A 21,330-nucleotide genomic window follows, 5' to 3' on the forward strand; every position below is an offset into this window, starting at 1 on the left:
ATGTCGTCTTCTTGTCTTCTTCAACTGCACAGGAGCTACAGAGCAAAACCTCTATTTTCTCCATTGGCTGAGGCTCTTCCCTGGGGGAGGCAGGGCTTGCTTTGCCAGGCTCTCTCAATCGCACAGCAGAGCTACTGAGCCAAGCCTATTGGCTGAGGCACCACCCCTCCTGATCCCCTGGGGAAGGAAGAAAGAGCCAGAGCTTCCTTTGCCCAGTTCGCTGGATCCCATGGGAGAAATGCAAAGAAAACACCTTAAGACTAATGAGTGCTAATGTTTTAAGCATGTTTTATTTTAATTTTTATTTAGAGGTTAATTGTGTTTGTCTGTGTCCTTTATAAAGTTTACATCTCTGCTACCTAATATTAAATAGGTATACATATGGCCCAGCCCAACAAAGTCTCATTTATGTCAGATCCGGCCCTCATAACAAATGAGTTAGACATCCCGGATTTAAACAGCCAATGTCAAGACAGTGTGCAATTGCAATTAAAAAGGCCAACACCATGCTGGGAATTGAAAACAAATCAGCCAGTATCATAATGCCCCTGTATAAATCGATGGTGCGGTCTCATTTGGAGTACTGTGTGCAATTCTGGTCATCGCACCTCAAAAAGGATATTATAGCATTGGAAAAAGTGCAGAAAAGGGCAACTAGAATAATTAAAGGTTTGGAACACTTTCCCTATGAAGAAAGGTTAAAACGCTTGGGGCTCTTTAGCTTGAAGAAACATCAACTGCGGGGTGACATGACAGAGGTTTACAAGATTATGCATGGGATGGAGAAAGTAGAGAAAGAAGTCCTTTTCTCCCTTTCTCACAATACAAGAACTCATGGGCATTTGATGAAATTGCTGAGCAGTCTGGTTAGAACGGATAAAAGGAAGTACTTCTTCACGCAAAGGGTGATTAACATGTGGAATTCACTGCCACAGGAAGTGGTGGCAGCTACAAGCATAGCCAGCTTCAAGAGGGGATTGGATAAAAATATGGAGCAAAGGTCCATCAGTGGCTATTAGCCACTCTGTGTGTGTGTGTATATATATATTGGCCACCGTGTGATACAGTGTTGGACTGGATGGGCCATTGGCCTGATCCAACATGGCTTCTCTTATCTTCTTATGTTCAGAAAAGTATATTATTACCTTTTTTTGCAATATTACAATTCTTGTCTTGATTGAAATACGCAGGACTTCAGTCATAAAATGGTTCCACTAAATCATTTAAGGAGAAGAGGAGAGGAGAGAGAAGAATGGATTTATACACCACCCTTCAAGTGGAGTCTCAGAGCATCTTACAACCTCCTTTCCCTTCCTATCCCCACAACAGACACCCTTGTGAGATAGGTGGGGCTGAAAGAGCTTTCAGAGAACTGCTCTTGAGATAACAGCTCTGCAAGAACAGTGGCTGACCCAACATCACACCAGCAGGAGCATGCGGGGGAGTGGGAAATCAAACCTGGTTCTCCCAGATTAGAGGCTGCACACTTAACCCCTACACCAAACTGGCTCTGCAGATGGTTTCTCAATACCTAAAATACAGACGATAATATATTCATCAGCACTTTTAATACTCAAAAAAGCTATTTTAGAACAAAGGTACACTTTAAAAAGGACTAAAACAGAAGCCTGCCTTGCCCTGGATAGCCTAGCCTAGCCTTACCTTGTCAGATCTCAAGAGCTAAGTAGTATCTGCCCTGGTTAAGAACATAAGAAAAGACATTTTTGGATGAGGCCAATGGTCCATCCCATCCAGCACTCTGTGTCACACAGCGGCCAAAAACCAGGTGCCATCAGGAGGTCCATCAGTACAGCCAGAACACCAGAAGCCCTCCAACTGTTGCTCACAAGCACCTGGAATAGAGTATCACTGCCCCAGACAGAGTGCTCAATTTATACCTTGACCTCAACTCCATACATTTATCCAGTCCCTTCTTGAAGCTGTTGATGGTTGTATATGCCACCACTTCCTGCATCAGTGAATTCCACATGTTAATTAATTATTCTTTGGGTGAAGAAGCACTTTTATCTATTCTGAGTCTACTGTTCATTAGTTTCATTGAGTGCTCATGAGTTCTTGTATTGTGAGAAAGGGAGAAAAGTACTTTTTTTTTCTACCTTCTCTATCTTATGCATAATTTTGTAAATCTCTATCATCTCAATCATCATTTCTACAATATAAAGATCTCTAACCTCTTTAAACTTCATCATAGGGAAGGTGCTCCATTCTCTTAATCATTTTAGTTGCCCCTTTTTGCACCTTTTCCAGAGTTATAACAACTTTTTTTGAGGTGCTCAGAACTGTACACAGTATTTCAAATAAGGCCACCCCATGGATTTATACAGGGGCATTATGATACTAGCTGATTTGTTTTCAAACTCATTCCTAATAATCCCCAGCATAGCATTTGCCTTTTCTATTGCTATCACACACTGACTTGACATCTTCAGTGAGTTATCTCCCACGACTCCAAGATCTCTCTCCTGATCAGTTACTACCAGTTTGGGCCCCATCGACGTGTATTTATAGTTAGGATTTTTGGCTCCAATGTGCATTACTTTGCATTTGACCATGTTGAACCTCATTTGCCACATTGATACCCACTCACCCAGCCTCAACAGATCCCTCTGAAGTGCCTCACAGTCCTCCCTGATTCTCACCACCCTGAACAACTTAAGTGTCATACGCAAACTTAGCCACTTCACTGCTTACTTCCATCTCCAAATCATTATTGAACAAGTTAAAAAGCACCGGACCTAGTACTGAGCCCTGCGATATCCCACTGCTTACCCCTATCCACTGTGAAAACTGCCCATTTATACTCATTCTGTTTCCTGTTAATTAGCCAGTTTTTAATCCACAAGAGGACTTGTCCTCTGATCTCATGATTGCTGAGTTTATTTAGGAGCCTTTGATGCGGAACTATCAAAAGCTTTCTGGAAGTCTAGGTAAACCACATCTACTGGATCACCCTTGTCCATATGTTTGCTCACCTCCTCAAAGGTTAGTCTTTGAATAGGAGACCACCAAAGAATACCAGGTTTACTATTAGGGGTGTACATTCAGATCTACCCAAGCCAAATATATACCCAAAAAACGCCATTATATTTTGGCTTCCCAAATGCATCCAGGGTTTCTGGGGTGGGGGGGGAAGAACCATCCTGAGAAAATCTCAGATATATTTGGGGGTTGCTGGTAGATCTGAAAACAGCCAAGAGGCAGAAGCAGATTGCTTTTGCCTCTCAGCTGTTTGTCAGGCTTCTACTGCAATCTCTTTAAAGTTTAAAGGGACTGCAAAAGACAGCCCAAGGATCAGCTGTTCCAGGCGGGAGCAGACTGTTCCCACCAACTTGGTTTGCAGCTAGCTTCTCAAGCAGCCCAGTTTAAACGGGGCCGCAGAAAAAACCAGCCCTAGAAACTGCTGTGTTGCAGGGAGCAATCTGCTACTCACAACACAGTAGATTCTGGGGTCACCTTCTCCTGAAACATGATTTAAACCATGCTGCAGGAAAAGCCATCCCAACCAGGATCTGCATGCAGTAGGGAAAGATCTCCTCATAGCACACAGGTTCTCCTGGGGCTATCTTCTCCTGCAGCAGTTTAAACCATGCTGAAGGTGAAGCCATCCCAGCTAGGTCTGTTTGCAGCAGGGAGAGACCTCCCTGCAGCATGTAGATCCTGAGGCCAGCTTCTCCTGCAGCATGGTTTAAATACACAACAAAATCTTGGAATTTTGTGCTGTAGATTGCTTTGAGCAGACTAGTAAGCATACCCATGCACTTAGATGCACACTCATGCAGCAAACAGTAATTTATGGTTGTGAAATAAATGGCTTCCAATTAAGTTTTTTCATTCACACCTTCAAATCTGCCACTACCCCGAAGCACAACTGTTATTTGAGAAATACCATTCTCTATAACATTCCAGTTGAAACAGAGGCGTGTGACTTTAGTCATAGTTAATCTGTTTTACTCTCTTAGCCCTCCCAAGCTGAACTTTCTACATCCAAATAAATTCACAGTAAAACAAAAAACAACAACCTTAATTGAGAAGAATTATTTGTCAAAGTTTTTGAAAATACAGACTAATAATAACACTTCAACTGCTGTCCACACAAAAATACTACTGAAACTTTGCTGCAGATTTTCAGGGTTATTCTGAATAAATCTATTATATTAAAAGAAATTATGATAATTTAAAACAGTCCATAAACATGTTTATAGTATTAAGTAAGTCCTCAACGAAGAGTATAACTTTTAAAAAAGCAACCATGTCTATGTGGGAAGACCTGACAGGGTAGATACCAGCTATTCAATTAAAAAGCTAAACAGGGATACATTTAGAACTTGTGTAGCTTGCTTTTTCTGATATTTAACAGATATCAAAGCAATTGAGCCTGAAAGACAAATTACAAAACTTATATTGCATAGTTTTTAACAGGGAACTACAGCATGCCATCAGTACAGTGAAAAGCCTGGGTGAGAAACCAACATTAGAAGTTGATCACGATACTTGTAACACTACTAACAAAGGGGGGGGGGGGGGGGACCCTAGCACAAAAATGACAACTTATAGCTCTCAAGCCTCTATAGCCTCTCAAGTTTGGGGTTTATGCTCTCTCATATTTATCCAAAAATATTTTTAACCTTTCAAGATGTCTACAATACTAAATATATAATGAACAAACTCTCAAGTGAATTTTACATTATAAAAGTAACTAACCTTTTAACCAGAAAGGGTTTTTCACAACCACAAAGGCACTCTCTGCCACAGTTCATGAATGCTGTTTTTCAGTTTCCTCGATGAGGCTCATCAAACCCAATATGTGAGCATCATCCAGAAATACTATTAAGATTTTTTTTAAAAAATCTGAGTTGGCTTTTAGTATTCAAGAATAATTGTGGGATTTTAATATTGGTTTTCATTTTATATGGTTAGAGGTTTTCTGAATAAGCAAGCAATGCTAAATTGCCGCAGTTCTTCGGAATAAGATTGGCCACAAGCTCTAAACATGTGCAAAAGATCCCAGACAGAATAATGGGCAATATGAACAGGCAGTTTGGAATATTTAGAACACATTTATTTCATTTATACCCCACCTTTCTCCCTGATGGGGATCCTAAGAGGCTTGTGTCATCATCCTCTCCTCCATTTTATCGACACAACACACCGGTGAGACAGGTTAGGCTGAGAGTATGTGACTGGCCCAAGATAACCCAGCAAAGTTCCAATGGCAGAATGAGGATTTGAACCTGGCTCTCTCAGATCCTAACTGGACACTCAAATCACTACACTATGCTGATGTATTTCCATTGGTTTTACAAATAACCTTTGTATCTTACTGGAGTTAGAGAAGCAAAGGAAAGAGGATATGGCTTTCTTCGAGCTGAAATTTAATTTCAATATCGCTCTTCAATTTTACAAATGGAAAAGATCACTTAGTCATGGGGCTCAGCAACACCCTACCCATCATTACAGAATTTGGTCTATTTGCATTTTTCCTCATTTGTTGTCTGACATTTGTTGTTACCAAAACTAACTTAGCCACAGTATGTGTGTGTGTATACATATATATGTGTCTGTGTGTATGTATGTATATGTGTGTGTGTGTGTATACACACACACATATATTGGCCACTGTGTGACACAGAGTGTTGGACTGGATGGACCATTGGCCTGATCCAACATGGCTTCTCTTATGTTCTTATGTTCTAACTTGTCTGAAGGAATCCAAGGAGTACTGAATCCACAGCTATATCCCAGTGGACAAGTTATGCATGTCTACATTATTCAACAAATTAACCCTTCCAAACTACCTGGCTTTATCAGACTTAAATTCACTGGTAACTACCTGAATCAAAACATCACAAAAAATTAGAACATTTCAGATTTGTCAGCCCAAAGATTTTTCTTTCAACTAGCCAGATTTCTGAGGCTCATCTTTTCAAAGAATACTGTGCATAATATTAAAAAGATGGCTTATATTACAGAGAAAAATAATACCTAATGCTGTAAAATATAAATCTTTGGAAGTCGGTAGTCAATTGGAATTTGTTTTTTTTTCCAGCAACCCTTTTAAAATGCAGTCTATGCTGTGCATGCCTGGCAGTCTGTACATCTCAAATAGAGGATGTATATAAAAAAGCTTTCATGTTATTTATTCTAAGACTATCACCTTCAGTCTTCTTTAACTGACAGTCTAATGCTATTTCAGATCACTTGAATATAAGAAGATTACCTGTATCTCACTAGCTACAAAGTCTTCTTTTTCAAAGAAGAAGTTAAGTGTATGGGTTTTCCTTCTCCAGATGAGCTGGCAAGACTCCACAAACGTACATCCCTTAAGTGACTGCCAGGAACAAATGGGTAACCAACTGGGAGACGTTCCAAGTAATAGATAATAGTTATTATGTCCATAAATTAAAATACTTTTAAACTGTAAAGATGTTCAGCTTGGGAAACACACAGCATAGTCTTGTGGAATGCCTACTGGGAAACAGAAATGGGCAAGAAGACTCAATTTAATAATTCTTTATGATAGCATTATTGTGTTAAAGGATCCAGATGCATTGTTTCAAAGGGACAGATGTCCATGTTCTAACCCTACCAATAGACATAAACCTTAAGCCTTGGTGATTTGGGAGACAACACTGACATTTAATATGTCAGAAATGTAATCCTTGTTGTAGACCACCCTCCCTAAAAAAAAAGAATGTTTTTGCACCTGAAACAAACTAACCAAAAAACAGAAAAACATTCACAGCCTTTGTTTCCATTGAAGATTAAGAACTTTAGAAGATGCCCATATTAAATCTGAACAGCTGAGGACAAGCAGTAGTATCGTTGCATAAATGTTATGGCTAAAGTTAAGAAAGCTCTCCCTGCTTTGAATACATACTTAGCACAAGAATGTAAATATTCTGATACAGCAGATCTTTGTTAAGCACATCAGAATATCAATCAAAAATGCTATTAGGACTCTACAGGGTAGGAACCTAAAGCAACCACTTTGTACACAGAAGGTTCCATGTTTCTTCTAGTTCAGAGATCTCTGGTAGCAGTATCTGCAAATAAAGCCCTGGACAGGTACTGCCAGTCTAAGGAAATAATAGTGAGTCAGACGAAGCAGTGCTCTGACCTTCATAGCCAAGGCTAACCCAACCTCCCTCTCTTTTGCATTTTGTATGTGTGTGTGTGTGTCCATGCCTGGAAACCATGGTGACCTTTGGTGACTCCTACTGGGGCATGGAGGACATTCAGAGAAGTGGCTTGATAGCCTGCCTCTGCCTTCCCACCTTAGTATTCCGAGGTCTCCCATCCAAATACTTGTCAAGGTTGGCCCTACTCAACTTCCAAGATCTGACAAGACTGGGCATGCCTGAGCTATCCAAGTCAGGGCTGGCTAGCTCAGTCTCAATAGACCCTGGAAGCTAAATAGGGTTGGCTCTAGTCAGTATTTAGATGGGAGACCACAAAGAAGTCCAGGGTTGCTATGCAGAGGAGGGCAATGTTAGCCAAGACACCCACTAGCTAGGTAAGCAGAAAAATTATTTTTAGAAAGCAATTAATTCCAATGAAACTGCAACATAAGAAAAAGCCTTAAGGCACAAATGCACACGTCCAGGGGTTGCGCAGTGGCTCATGAGAAGAATGACAGATGTAGTGAGAGGGAACAAGGAATAAATAGCAAGGGATAGGGACAGGCTAAGTAGAAAGCGAAAATGGTGAATTTTCCTGATTGGTTAGTCCTAAGACCAAGGGATGTCTGAGTTAGGCTATCATTTCCTAAACACTTAAATAATTTTTTAAGTATGATAGACAACATGACTGGGCTAGCCTGAGTCATCCAAATCTCATCAGTTCTTGGAAGTTAAGCAAGGTCAGCCCGGATTAATGCTTGAATGGGAGACCACCAAGGATGTCCAGGGTTGTTATGCAGAGGTTGGCAGTGGCAAACCACCTCTGAATATCTCTTGCCATGAAAACCCTGAGCGGTCACCACAAATTGGCTGAAGTTTGACAGGAAAACCCCCCAAAGCAGTATAAAACACCTTCTTATACTAATGTTTATTTTGAAACAACCGTAGCTATCTCAGAAAGTCCCCTCCTTAGAGACTGTTGGGCAAACATCTGTTAATGATGTCCTGGAAAGGTTGAAGACCACTAGGCTAGACAAAACCATGGTGTTCCTCTAACCCTTCAGTTGTCTAAACCATTTCAACTGACCTGTGCTCTTTAGGTATAACAGCACTTTTAAGAAGATTATGTATTTATACATATAAAAGATATAACAACCTGGAAGGGTTTTAATACCTAATCTTTCATCACGGACTCAGAAGTTAATAACTAAGTAAGAGCATCTCCCTTGAGGCACAGAGTGAGCCATCAATGGCACATTTCCCATTTCTCTGTAACAAAGTGCCAGACCTTTCCAGATGAATCTTGGAAATCAGAGATGTCTAGCCCTGTCCTAAAAGACTGTGACTGTGAACCAGCATTTCATTACTTCCAATACCCTGCCTCCACAACCCTTGTTTCAAGTCTAGACAATCCACACAGCACCGGCTCCACAGAATATGTAGTGGAACTTCCACTAGGTCAGCTCAAGTCTGCCCTGGGTCAAAAAGTACCAGACTTAACCTGAATAATTTCCTGCACTCCAAAATGTGCACTACAGCACCCAATTTGAGCTGCCTTGAGGATGCCAAAGTACAATTCCCTTTTCAAAAACACACTCCACTAGAGTAGCTTTCTTTGCTAGCGCACATAAAATGTTAGGAAGACTTTTAGGACCTAAAGTTGCAACTAAATTGATCAGTAAAGCATCAGATTGGTTAGCATAGTCCCTGCGATCCCGAAAAAGAGTAAGAGATTAAAAGACCTGTTGCAAGCAGGCTGTCCAACTAACACTGCATGCCTTGCAAAGGGAGTAAAGGCTGGAAAATCCTATACGCTTTGAAAAACAGCTGCTGTAAGTTAAGAAATTCTTCTAAATTGTACTTGCCACACTTAGTTAAAAAAGAAGATGTTTGAGCTACCGGACAAGAAAAGAAGAGAGAGACCTACTGGTGTCGCTACTAAATTAATCAACCTTTACTTTAATATTATTAAAAATAATACCCACTGGGGACTCCCGCCATCCTTACGCTTCTCAAACAGTCCTACTTTGCATTTAAATGAGCCCCAGAAAAAGCATAATGGAGATCCAGTTCCAGTCCAGCAACTGTACTGGGAGCGTCTGGGCTTTACGCACAAGGAAGGCTGGGCCTCCTCCAGGTCCGGCAGGGAAAGAGCGGTTCCCGACCTGTCCCAACACCTGGGGGCGGGGGCATCCGGCGTCTCTCAACTCCGCTCGCTCTTGGCCCCCTGAAGGAAGCGGGGCACCAATTCGTGCCTGGGGCCCCAACGAAAGCGGGGAGAAGTCGGTACCTGCCTGACCCTCCTGTGGGGGGCGTGTGGAACTCAGCTTTCTCTTCCTTGCTGCTTCTCCTCACTTTTCTGCCTCGCCGTGCTCTGTGTCGGCCCGTTATGGCTGTGGGGCAGGAAGTGAGTGGCCCTGCTAGCGTCCCCAAACGTAGCGCAGTTACTATGGGACGGGCTCCGGAAGTCACTGCCGGGAAAGTGGCTAGACGTGGAGAAGAGGGAGAATCGAAGGGAAAGAGGGAGGGGCGGTTATGAGACACCCCCCCCCCCCCATCTTGAGCGTGGCTAAACTGCTCCGCCATCTTGAGCGTGGTGCAGTCCGGCTTTCTATTGCCGCTACTGATAGGCGGGGATCGGTAAGAGAGTGCTCTACACTCCGAGGAGCGTTAGAAAGTCGGTCTCTTGTCCCTTTAAAAAAAAAAAGCCACCCTTTAAAAAGGTGCGTATTTGAATAGGCACATCTAGAGGAAAAGTCTAGCAACGCGTGATTGGCTAGATTGACTGCATGGAGCTCCCACGCTCCAAAACAGCATCCCCTTTGAGGAGGGAATTTGTTTCGTTTATTTTACGCCTGTCGCGTTCTAAATACATCAGGCCATTATTGCAAACGGAGTGCTGGAAATAGTTGGACACATGGTCGAATCTGGCTAGATGCTTGTGTTTTTGGTGTGTACAAGTGTGTGTACTGTGTACATATCTTCAGCAGTGAAGCCAGATTTTTTAGCCTTCATGTATTGTGGGTGAACTTCCTTTTACTTTTTTTTGGGAGTGGAGATGGATCATTAAAAAATTATTTCATTTTAAAAGTTGCTCTCATTCCAATACCTACTTTAAAATATATATTTATATGTGCTGCAGTCAAAATAAGGAATGTCTCCTAACTACTTAAAGAACTCCTTAAAGACTCACATATTTAGAATGGCATAAGCTTTGATGAACCAGGGCTTGTTTCATCAAATGCATGAAGAGCCCATTGAAAGTGCATTTTGTTTTCCTTTTGAACCTGAGAAGAAATGTATAGGATAATTTAAAAATATTTTCGTAACAGGTTCACAAGATTTCTTATTTAGCCTGGAGGTCCCAATACTTTAAAGCATAATTTGATCCTTTAAAAAAAATCTGTGGGTGAAATATGATTTTTCATGAATGTAATTTGAAGATTAATTGAAGTCTGTGTGCTGTATAAATAGCTGCTGGTGAAGATGGGAGTCAAAACCCATTTGGCAGTTGATCACCTTTTTGGATTGCGTTGATTTCAAAACTAAATGTGTTGGGAACTTTTATTTATTTGTAAATTATAGCTTCAAGGGTTGGTTATATTTGAAATCTTCCCATTAAGTTGATAGGTTTTATTTTGCTTCAGCTGTGTGTTTGAATATTAAGATTAAAGACAGCTGAATAGACTGAATTAGTTGTATATCTTTAGATTACCTTTCTATGAGTAGCTGCAGTGAACATTTTTTTATTATTAAGACCTGCTGAATTGGGGAAAAGGTAAAAGTCGGATCTACACGGATCTTCATGAATTCATATGATTTTTACATTGAAATGAAATAAAACTGCTGTTGTTCTAGAGATCCTGTCAGACTATAGGCAGGACCACAAAAATCACGTCTCCACAGATTCATGGCGCCTCACCAGTGCAAAAACGGTACCAAAGCACGGATCCTCATGAATTCATATGATTTTTATGCTGAAATGAAATCAAACCACCATCATGTTGTAGATCCTGTCTTAGACTATACGCAGCACCAGAAAAATGCCTCTACAAATTCATGGAGCCACAACAGTGGGAAAACATGTTTCCAAAGCATGCATCTTCATGATTCTTGCTTTGGATCCCCCCAAGCTTACCATCCAAACACATATCATGTCCATGGGCAGAGCTTGCACCACAGAAATCATGGATCCACGGCTTCGTGGCAGCGTCATGGACCAAAAACTTGGTTTTGAACCACAGATCCTCAAGGATCCTCATGATTTTTGCTTTGGATCCCCCCAAGCTCACCATGTCCATGGGCAGAGTTTGCACCACAGAAATTGTGGATCCACAGCTTCGTGGCAGCACCATGGACCAAAAACTTGGTTTTGATGCACAGATCCTCATGATTTTGGCTTTGGGCCACCCCAAGCTCACCATCTAATTACATATCATGTCCATGGGCAGAGCTGGAACCACAAAAATCACGGATCCACAGCTTCGTGGCAACACTGTAGAGCCAAAACATGGTTTTGAAGCACGGTTCCTCATGGATCCTCATTAGTTCTGCATTGATCTCCCTATGCTCACCATCAAATCATGTCATGTCCATGGGCTGAGCTTGCAGCCTAGAAATCACAGATCCACAGCTTCATGGCAGAACCACGGTGCCAAAACATGGTTTTGAAGCACGGATTCTCATGGATCCTCATGATTTTTGTTTTGGCCACCCCAAGCTTACCATCCAGTCACATATCATTTCCATGGGCAGAGCTTGCACCACAGAAATCACGGATCCACAGCTTTGTGGTGGCACCAAGGAGCCAAAACATGGTTTTGAAGCACGGATCTTTTTTGAACTTAAAGGTTTTTGCATTGGGTCAGCCATAGCTCTCGCATAGGTTGTCCTTGAAAGGGCAGCTGCTGTGAAAGCTCTCAGCCCCACCCACCTCACAGGGCATCTTTTGTGGGGGAGGAAGGTCAAGGAGATTGTGAGCCGCTCTGAGACTCAGATTCACAGAGAAGGTTGGGGTACACATCTATGATCTTTATCTTCTTCTCAGAGGAAAAGTGCTCCAACCCCTTAATCACTCTGTTTGCCAACTTCCAGATGTACGGTCAGGGCCGGCACTAGCAGTTCTGCCGCTCAAGACAGACCCCTGTGCAGCGCCCCCCACAGCTCCTTTGGGCTATGAAAAAAGTGATGTCATCAAGCAGGCCAGGGGATGAGGTACAAGCCCTGTCCCCTCTCAGGCTTCTTGCATTGCAGGAAGCCTGATCAGGGGCAGGGAGAGCTGACGCTTGCGTGCTACGCTCCTCTTGAGGAATGCAGTGTGCAAGCCCCGGGCTGGCTCATCAGGGGAGAGAGGGGGCGTCCAGCAGTGCCCCAGGCAGGATGGTGCCCTAGGCAGCCACCTACCCCACCTGCTCCCACACGCTGGCTCTGTACGGTCAACAGGTTTGATTTGGCTAGTATGGCTTGCAAGGAATGTGTCTGCTTTCTCCATTATTGTGCATCCCTCCCTAAGCTGCACATTCCATGGAAGGTAACGACCTTCCCAGACAGAAAGAAAATTGCCTCTTCTGCAATTTCTCCAGCTACATCATGTCATTTTAGAGATAACACACCCAAAACTGCACACACTGTTCCGAATAGAACCACGCTATACAACTTTACAGGGGCATGACAACTGTGACAATTTTGTTTTAATCTTCTGTCCCAAGATCTCCAGCATGAATTCAGCTTTGTTCACAGAAGCTTCACACTAAGCTGATACCTTGTCAAGGTACTACTGCACAACCAGCCTCAGTTTTTACCATCCTGGCATAATTTGCAAATGTGGCAACTACACAGCTCACCACTAACTCCTGCTTACATCTGACTAAGTGAAATAATAGTGGTTCTAAGCCTTGTATGGGCCCCACCAGTGAGATAAATGCCAATTTGTTCTAGCTCCCTGCTTGCTGTTGCTTGACCAATCTGTGATCCATCTGAGGGCCCAGTCTTTCATCCCATGACTTAGTAGGGCTATTCAGTTGCCTGGTGAGGTTCTTCACCAAAAACCCCTCTGGAAGTCCAGGCACATAATGTCTACCAGCTCACCTTCATGCACATGCCTGTTGACATTCTCAAGGAACTCCAAAGTATTGCTGGACAGGACTTCCTTTTGCGGTGAAGCTATGGAATGCACATGGTATGTCACAGTTTGACTCCCATGACATCTTTGAGTGTGTATGCACATGAAAGCTTATACCAGGAATAAAACCGTGACAGACTCAGAAATGATACTGGACATAAACTTTGTTCCGCTGCTTCAGAAAACATGGCTGAAGGAAGGGGAAGGACGGTGGCTCAATGGTAGAGCATCTGCTTGGGAAGCAGAAGGTCCCAGGTTCAATCCCCGGCATCTCCAAAAAAGGGTCCAGGCAAATAGGTGCGAAAAACCTCAGTTTGAGACCCTGGAGAGCCGTTGCCAGTCTGAGAAGACAATAACTGACTTTGATGGACCAAAGGTCTGATTCAGTATAAGGCAGCTTCATATATGTTCATATGGCTCCCCACTGGGATCTATGCTACAGAGACAATTCCTTCTGAGGAAAGTCTGAACATTTGGGAATGTTCAGTCTGGAGAAGAGAAGGCCGGGGTAGGGGGGTGGGGACATGATTGCTCTCTCTTTATTTCAAAGGCTGTTACTTAGAGGAGGGCGTGGAGCTGTTCCTGTTGGCAGAAGAGGAACAGACTCACAATCAGGGTTTAATATATCAAAGATGGGCACATCCACAAACCAATTGCCCTTTCACCACACCCCCTCCAGCCTAGAAATAGCAGCTCTCCAGCAGCCCTGGCCCCACTCAATGCACAGCAGCCAAGAAGGTCTGAGCGCCTGCTCCGGCTGCAACGCCACTGAGGATGTTCTCTGCAGCTGAGAACGAAACGTCTGGAAGGAAAACTTTCTCCAGTAGAACACGGCACTTGATCCCGAAAGACTCTACAAACCCTAAGGGTTTAATATACTTTTTTAAATTTTATTTTATTTATATCCCACCCTCCCCGCCGAAGCAGGCTCAGGGCAGCTTACAGCATAAAATCCCAGAAACAATTAAATTAATAGGTATTAAAATTACATATTTGGTAATAAAATAGATATACAATGATTAAAACAGAAAAAACAAACTATTGAGTTGGTGCTATTCTAATGGCTACAGCCTTCTTCCACTTCTCTTAAGTACCGGTGCCAGCCGGTGCCAATTGAATGCCAGCCAGAAGAGGACAGTCTTGCAGGCCTTGTGGAACTGTACAAGGTTCCGCAAGGCCCTCACTTCATCTGACAGTTGGTTCCACCAGCAGGGGACTACAATTGAGAAGGCCCTGTCTCTAGTTGATTTTAATTGGGCCTCCTTCAGTCCGGGGATTACTAATAGGTTTTGTGATCCCGATCTAAGTACTCTCTGGGGAACATGTGGGGAGAGACGGTCTCTAAGGTAGGCAGGTCCTAGGCCATATAGGCTTTAAAGCCATAGGGCTTTAAAGGTAATAGCCAGCACCTTGTAACAAACCCGGTATACTATTGGCAGCCAGTGCAGTTCCCGTAGTCCCGGCTGAATGTGCTCCCACCTGGGAAGCCCCAATAGCAGCCGGGTGGCCGCATTCTGCACTAGCTACAACTTCCGGGTTCGACACAAGGGCAGCCCCATGTAGAGGGCATTACAGTAGTCCAGCCTCGAGGTGACTGTTGCATGGATCACTGTTGCCAGGTCGCCATGCTTCAGGAAGGGGACCAACTGCCTTGCCCGCCTAAGATGGAAAAATGCAGATTTAGCAGTGGCTGCTATCTGGGCCTCCATTATCAAGGCAGGCTCCAGCAGCACCCCAAGCTCTTGACCTTGTGCGCCATTGCCAGTGGCACACCATCAAAGGCCGGTAGGGGAATTTCCCTTCCTGGACCACCATGACTCAAGCAAAAGACCTCTGTCTTTGCTGGGTTAAGCCTCACTCTACTCAGCCTAAGCCATCCAGCCACAGCTTGTAGCGCCAGGCCCAAATTTTCTGGGACACAGTCAGGCCGTCCATCAATCAGTAGATAGAGCTGGGTGTCATCAGCATACTGGTGGCAACTCAACCCATACCTCTGGGCGATCAGGGCAAGGGGGTGCATGTAGATGTTGAACAACATCGGGGAGACCACTACCCCCTGAGGCACCCCGCAGTCAAGTGCGTGTCTCCGGGACAACTCACCCCTAATCGCCACCCTCTATCCCCGACCATCAAGGAAAGAGGAAAGCCATTGCAAGGCCAACCCCTGAATCCCTGCGTCGGCAAGACGGCGGGTCAGCAACTGATGGTCGACCATATCAAACGCTGCTGATAGGTCCAACAACATCAGTGCCGCCGAGCCGCCTCGATCCAGATGCCGCTGGAGGTCATCCACAAGGGCAACCAGCACTGTCTCCGTCCCATGACCTGGGCGGAAGTCGGACTGGTGGGGGTCTAGGACAGAAGTGTCATCCAGAAAGCTCTGTAACTGTAGTGCTACTGCCCTCTCAATAGTTTTACCCAAAAAGGGTAAATTCGAGACCAGCTGGTAATGTGCCAATTCAGCCAGGTCTAATGTCGATTTTTTTCAGGAGAGGGTGGACCACAGCCTCTTTAAGAGGCTTCCACAAGGGATATATTTATGATATCCCGTATAGGATATCTGAGCTCCCTCTGGCAAGCTTTAATAAGCGAGCTACAATATGCTCACTGCCTAAACAGGCTTGGGGTGGGACATCCACATGAGCCTTGAGGGCATAGTGATCCGACCATGGCACTGCTTCGGCAGTAATACTGTCCACTAAAACTCCCACAGCAAAGATCAAATCTAGCATGTGCCCCGCGTGGTGAGTGGGCGTTGTAACAAGTTGGAGGGTCCTAATGTCACCATGGATGACACTAGGTCCATTGCCTGACTGGAGGTCGCATCATCGGCATGGACATTGAAGTCACCCAGGATCAAAAGCCTTGGGTACTCCAATGCCCAGCCTGTTACGGCCTCCATCAGGGACAGTAAGACATCAGCTGGTGCATTAGGCGGACGGTACGCCAACCCCACACCAGACCGGCACATTCAATGCCATTAATCTCTGGGGCCGGGAGAGCCCGGAAGGAGTAAGCCTCTCGTATGCCTCTCGTATGAATAGGAGTAAGCCTCTCGTATGAATAGGTTAGAGTTAAAATGGTGCTGGATAAAACACTGCAATGCTTAAGGTGCAAGGTGTTCTGAAAGTGCAAAGTGTTCTCAAAGTGCAGTTGTTCTTAAAGTGTGGTAGTGCTGTCCGAACCCCAGACGGCCCCCTGCACAGCTTAGGAGACCCAGAGGAGTGGAAGCGTTCCCCCAGCCATGCAGTTAAGCCCTTCAGGCACCCAGCTGGTAACAGGCGCCTCGCAGCTGCCTGTGAATTCCGCAGCCGTCTTGGGGTCATGTTCGTAGTCCAACAGCCCCCACAATCAAGCACACCAGGCCTCCACATGCCGCCCGGCCCCACAGTGGAGCCTCTCAATCGTGGGCCTCCCGGTCGCCCCACCCTGGAAGCCGCCACTCCACCAAACAATCTCCAAGCTGCTCTGACACTCCGCCCAGCCGCTGCTGGCGTTTCCCGGCACTCAGCCCACAGCTCAGGTCGTCTTGCACATCTGCGGGGTATATAAGGTTTTCAAGGTACTGGATGGACATTAGCAGGGGTCATTTTGTAGAAAAAAAGGTGGTGGAGCTCATCCAGGGATTGTTATGCAACTGCACCTACTATTCAATGGACAAAATGGGAAGGAGAAGGTGGAACTGTCAGAAAGCTTCAGGAGCTGCATTCCTGTGAGTTCCTGCTGAATCCAAGGCCTGGACATTAGGACAAATTTTTTATCGATAACAGTTGTCCAATAGTGGAGTTAGCAACTGAGGGAGGTGGTGAGCTCCCCCGTCATTGACAGTCTTTAAGCAGCAGCCAGAAAAACACTTGTTGTGGATGCTCTAGACTGATCCTGCATTAAGTGTGTGTTGGGGGGGGGGGGGGGGCTGAACCAGATGGAGTCTATGACCCCTTCCAACTCTGTGATTCTAAGTTAGTATGCTGCTGCAAAATTGAGCTGCAGTAATGTGCTTCAGAAGATTAAGAAATTTATATTTTACTATAAACTTCAGCAGACACATGTCTTATGGGTCTCTCAATGGGACTGTGTGTGTGAGTGTGTGTGTGAAAGGCCATCAAGTTGTTTCTAACAGCTGACAACCCTACGAATTGATGTCCCTCGAATTGTACTATCTTTAACAGACATATTTGGGTCTTGCAAACTGCCGGCCTTGTCCTCAACTGAATCAGTACAACTCATGTTGGGTCTCTTCTACTGCCTCCACCATTTCCTAGCAATGTCATAGACCAGTTTTGCAGTAGACCTTTAACCCTGGCTTAGCCCTGTCCCCAAACTGACATTCTACACTAGAATCATAGAATCAGATAAACCAACTCTTATGATTCTATTATTTTAGTGTAGAATATTAGCTTGGGGACAGGGCTAAACCAGGAATAAAGATCTATTGTGAAACTGGTCATGTTTTCCAAGACTCCTGTCTTCTCATAAGAGAATCCATGAGGATCCGTGCATCAAAACCATGTTTTGGATCCATGGTGGTGCCACGAAGCCGTGGATCCACGATTTCTGCGGTGCAAACTTTGCCCATGGACATGATATATGATTGGATGGTGAGCTTGGGGGGATCTAAAGCAAAAAATTATGAGAATCCATGAGGATCCGTGGTTCAAAACCAAGTTTTTGGTCCATGGTGCTGCCACGAAGCTGGGGATCCATGATTTCCGTGGTGCAAGCTCTGTGTTTGGATGGTGAGCTTGGGTGCCCCAAAGCAAAAATCATGAGGATCCGTGGTCCAAAACCAAGTTTTTGGTCCACGGTACTTCCACGAAACCGTGAAACCATGATTTCAGTGGTGCAAGCTCTGCCCATGGACATGATATGTGATTGGATGGTGAGCAAAAATCATGAGGATCCTTGAGGATCCATGCTTCAAAACCATGTTTTGGCTATATGGTGCTGCCACGAAGCTGTGGATCTGTGATTTCTGGGGTGGAAGCTCAGCCCATGGACAGAATATGTGATAGGATGGTGAGACTGGGGTGGCCTGAAGTCAAAATCATGAGGATCCATGCTTCAAAGCCATGTTTTGGCTCCATGGTGCCGCCCTGAAGCTGTGGATTTATGATTTCTGTGGTGCAAACTCTGCCCATGGACATGATATGTGATTGGATGGTGAGCTTGGGGGGATCCAAAGCAAAAATCATGAGGATCTGTGGTTTAAAACCAAGTTTTTGGTCCATGGTGCTGCCACAAAGCTGTGGATCCACGATTTCTGTGGTGCAGACTCTGCCCATGGACATGATATATGATTTAATGTTAAGCCTGGGGGCATCCAAAACAAAAATCATTAGGATCCATCAGTATGCATGCTTTGGAATCATGTTTTTCCACTAATATGATGCCACAAATTTTTGGAGGCCTGATATCTGCGTTGCTGTTTATAGACTAAGACAAGGTCTATAGCATGATGGTGGTTTTTTTTATCATTTTAATAAAAAAAAATCATATGAATTCATGAGGATCCGTGATTTGAAAGCATGTCTTTGTGCTGGTGTGTCGCCACAAATCCGTGAAGGCGTGATTTTTGGGATGCAACCTATAGTCTACGACTTGTTCTACTGCATGATGGTGATTTGATTTTGTTTCAATGTAAAAATCATATAAATTCATGAGAATCTGTTTAGATCCGACTTTTACCCAGACCCGCTGAAATGTCATGAAACAGGGTTCCCAAATCTGGCTTGCTTGGGTAATTCTGGGAGATTTGGGGTAGAATCTGGGGAGGGAGGGCTTAGGGAGGGGAGGGACCTCAGTAGGGTATAAAGCCATAGATTCTGCACTCCCAAGCTGCCATTTTCTCCTGTGAAACTGATGTATTTAGTTTGGAGATTGATTGTAAATACCAGATCTCCAGGTCCTGCTTGGTGGTTAGTGTCCCTAGTGAGCATACTTTCAAGTTGCCCAGAAGACTTCTTCAGGCCATGCATTCACTGCAAAAAAAAGTCAGAGAGGAAGGGAAAAACAGTTGCTTGGAGATCATGATGGAAAGCCTCAACTCCCACAGGTTTGTGAGTACAGTTATCCCTCAACATTCTTTAAACAGCATTTGCTCACAATGTGTAGTTGAAGACTATTCAGGCTTCCCCATTTGAAGAAGATATTGGATTTATATCCCACCCTTCACTCTGAATCTCAAAGAGTGGTTTACAATCTCCTTTACCTTCTTCCCCCACAACAGACACCTTGTGAGGTAGGTGGGACTGAGAGGGCTCTCACAGCAGCTGCCCTTTCAAGGACAGCTCTCTGAGAGCTATGACTGACTCAAGGCCATTCCAGCAGCTGTGAGTGGAGGAGTGGGGAATCAAACCTGGTTCTTCCAGAAGTCTGCATACTTAACCACTACACCAAACTGGATAGTGCTTGCAGTTCATTTTAATAACTGACAGTGCAATCTTATGCAGAATTACTGTACTCTAAACCCACTGATTTCAATAGGTTTAGACTGGAGTGGCTCTGCATAGGATTGCACTGCAAGGGTACAAAACCAGGATGTGCTAATTAGTGAAGATTAAGTTTTTTAAAATGTTGAAAATGGACACTGAACCAAATGCTGTTTTCAGCTAATTCAGATTAAACAGAACTAAATTTGTGTTATTGAGAGCAAGCCATTATTTCCTGAACCTAACCATATTCTAGCTATTCCATATTGATGAAACAGAGATGTGTGCTCTTGAAAACAAAACCCTACACCCTTATCAGATGTACAATCATATTGAAGTAAAACCTACTGATTATAATGAGACTTCCAAGTCAGTATGCATAAGATAGGGGTTACATCTTGATCTTGTGTATATATACTCAAAAGTAAGTCCCACCATGTCTGATGGGACATGCATCCAAGTAAGTATGTGCAGGTTGCAGTTGGAAGGGGCTTGCCTTGTTTAATTTGTTTCACAGCAGCACAATCTCTGCATGACATCCAAAATAATGTCATGTATCTATTTGAGCTGAAAGTCTAGATAATCTTAGAGGCAATGTTCTGGGGATTTGTCAGCTGGGGTGTTCCAGTCTATATGTTAAATATCACATTTACTCCAGTGAGCTCTTCACAGTCACCCAGAATTGCATAGTTGTGTGTGTATTTTAAAAAGCCTTCCTATATACATTTATCAGTAAAGGCAGAAAATATGGAGACAAAAATCAGGAGAAAAAACAAAGTGCAGAGAATCAAAGACCTACAAACAGCAAAAGACAAATCAATAAGAAAAAAAAATAGTTTTTAAAAAGATGGGATTAAAAACAGTTTCCTTTCTGAAAGATGTTTAGAGATTATAAATTATTGTTCATGAACAACTTCTAAGCTCTGTCTGGCTGAGCAAACATGTCCCTAAACTACTCCTGTGAACCTTCTGCCCTATGTTATGTTATGCTTTATGTCATGTTAATTAAACTATAGTCTATATAGTTTAAGAAGACTCTACACTTTTTAGGTACTGCAGAAAGTATATTTGCAAATATACAAAGAACTCTATTTCAGGTTTACAATCTAAAATTAATTTTACAATACAAAATCTGTGTGAATTAGGACAAATCCAGGAATCTTGACCTCCTCATGTAAAATCACTGGAATCTTCTATCTCTACCCAAGACAGAATATCCCCTCCGCAATTGCTTAAATGTTTGAGAGGTATAGTATGCTGAAGAATAAAATACGGCAGGTACCTAAATTCTTTTTAATTCTGTGCTGTTTCTAATCTGTAATCTGCATTTTGAAAAATGCTCTGTGTTTTTAATCTGTGCATTTTAAAATATTGGAAACTGGACAGTTGTTTTATATCCTTGCAACATGGTGTTCTGTTGTTAGTTGCCCTGAGTCTGACTGAGGTGATAAAGCAGGATATAAATGTTTTAAATAAATAAAATCCAGGACTAGAGGTGATTGTACCACACACTGCAACACTGTACCACACACATCTTTGACCAACTCTACAGAGAATATGAATACTGTGGAACTGAAGTATAAAAAGGCAGAAAATTATCACACCAGATGCTGTTAACATACGCTGCATTATGGTAGTTTAG

At 43.6% G+C, this 21,330-nt stretch overlaps 1 protein-coding gene across 1 annotated transcript in view; it reads right to left on the minus strand.

Annotated features, from left to right (window-relative positions):
• LOC132576853 (protein dispatched homolog 1-like) overlaps window positions 1-9,639 on the minus strand; it is a 157,322-nt gene extending 147,683 nt beyond the window's left edge. The window contains exon 1 of the mRNA XM_060246095.1: window positions 9,430-9,639. The gene's annotated coding sequence lies outside the window, so the exon portion shown is untranslated. The remainder of the gene's footprint in view (window positions 1-9,429) is intronic.
• Window positions 9,640-21,330: the final 11,691 nt, after the last annotated feature.

Source organism: Heteronotia binoei, chromosome 1 (genome assembly GCF_032191835.1).
Source record: "Heteronotia binoei isolate CCM8104 ecotype False Entrance Well chromosome 1, APGP_CSIRO_Hbin_v1, whole genome shotgun sequence".
Classification (NCBI taxonomy): Eukaryota; Metazoa; Chordata; class Lepidosauria; order Squamata; family Gekkonidae; genus Heteronotia; species Heteronotia binoei.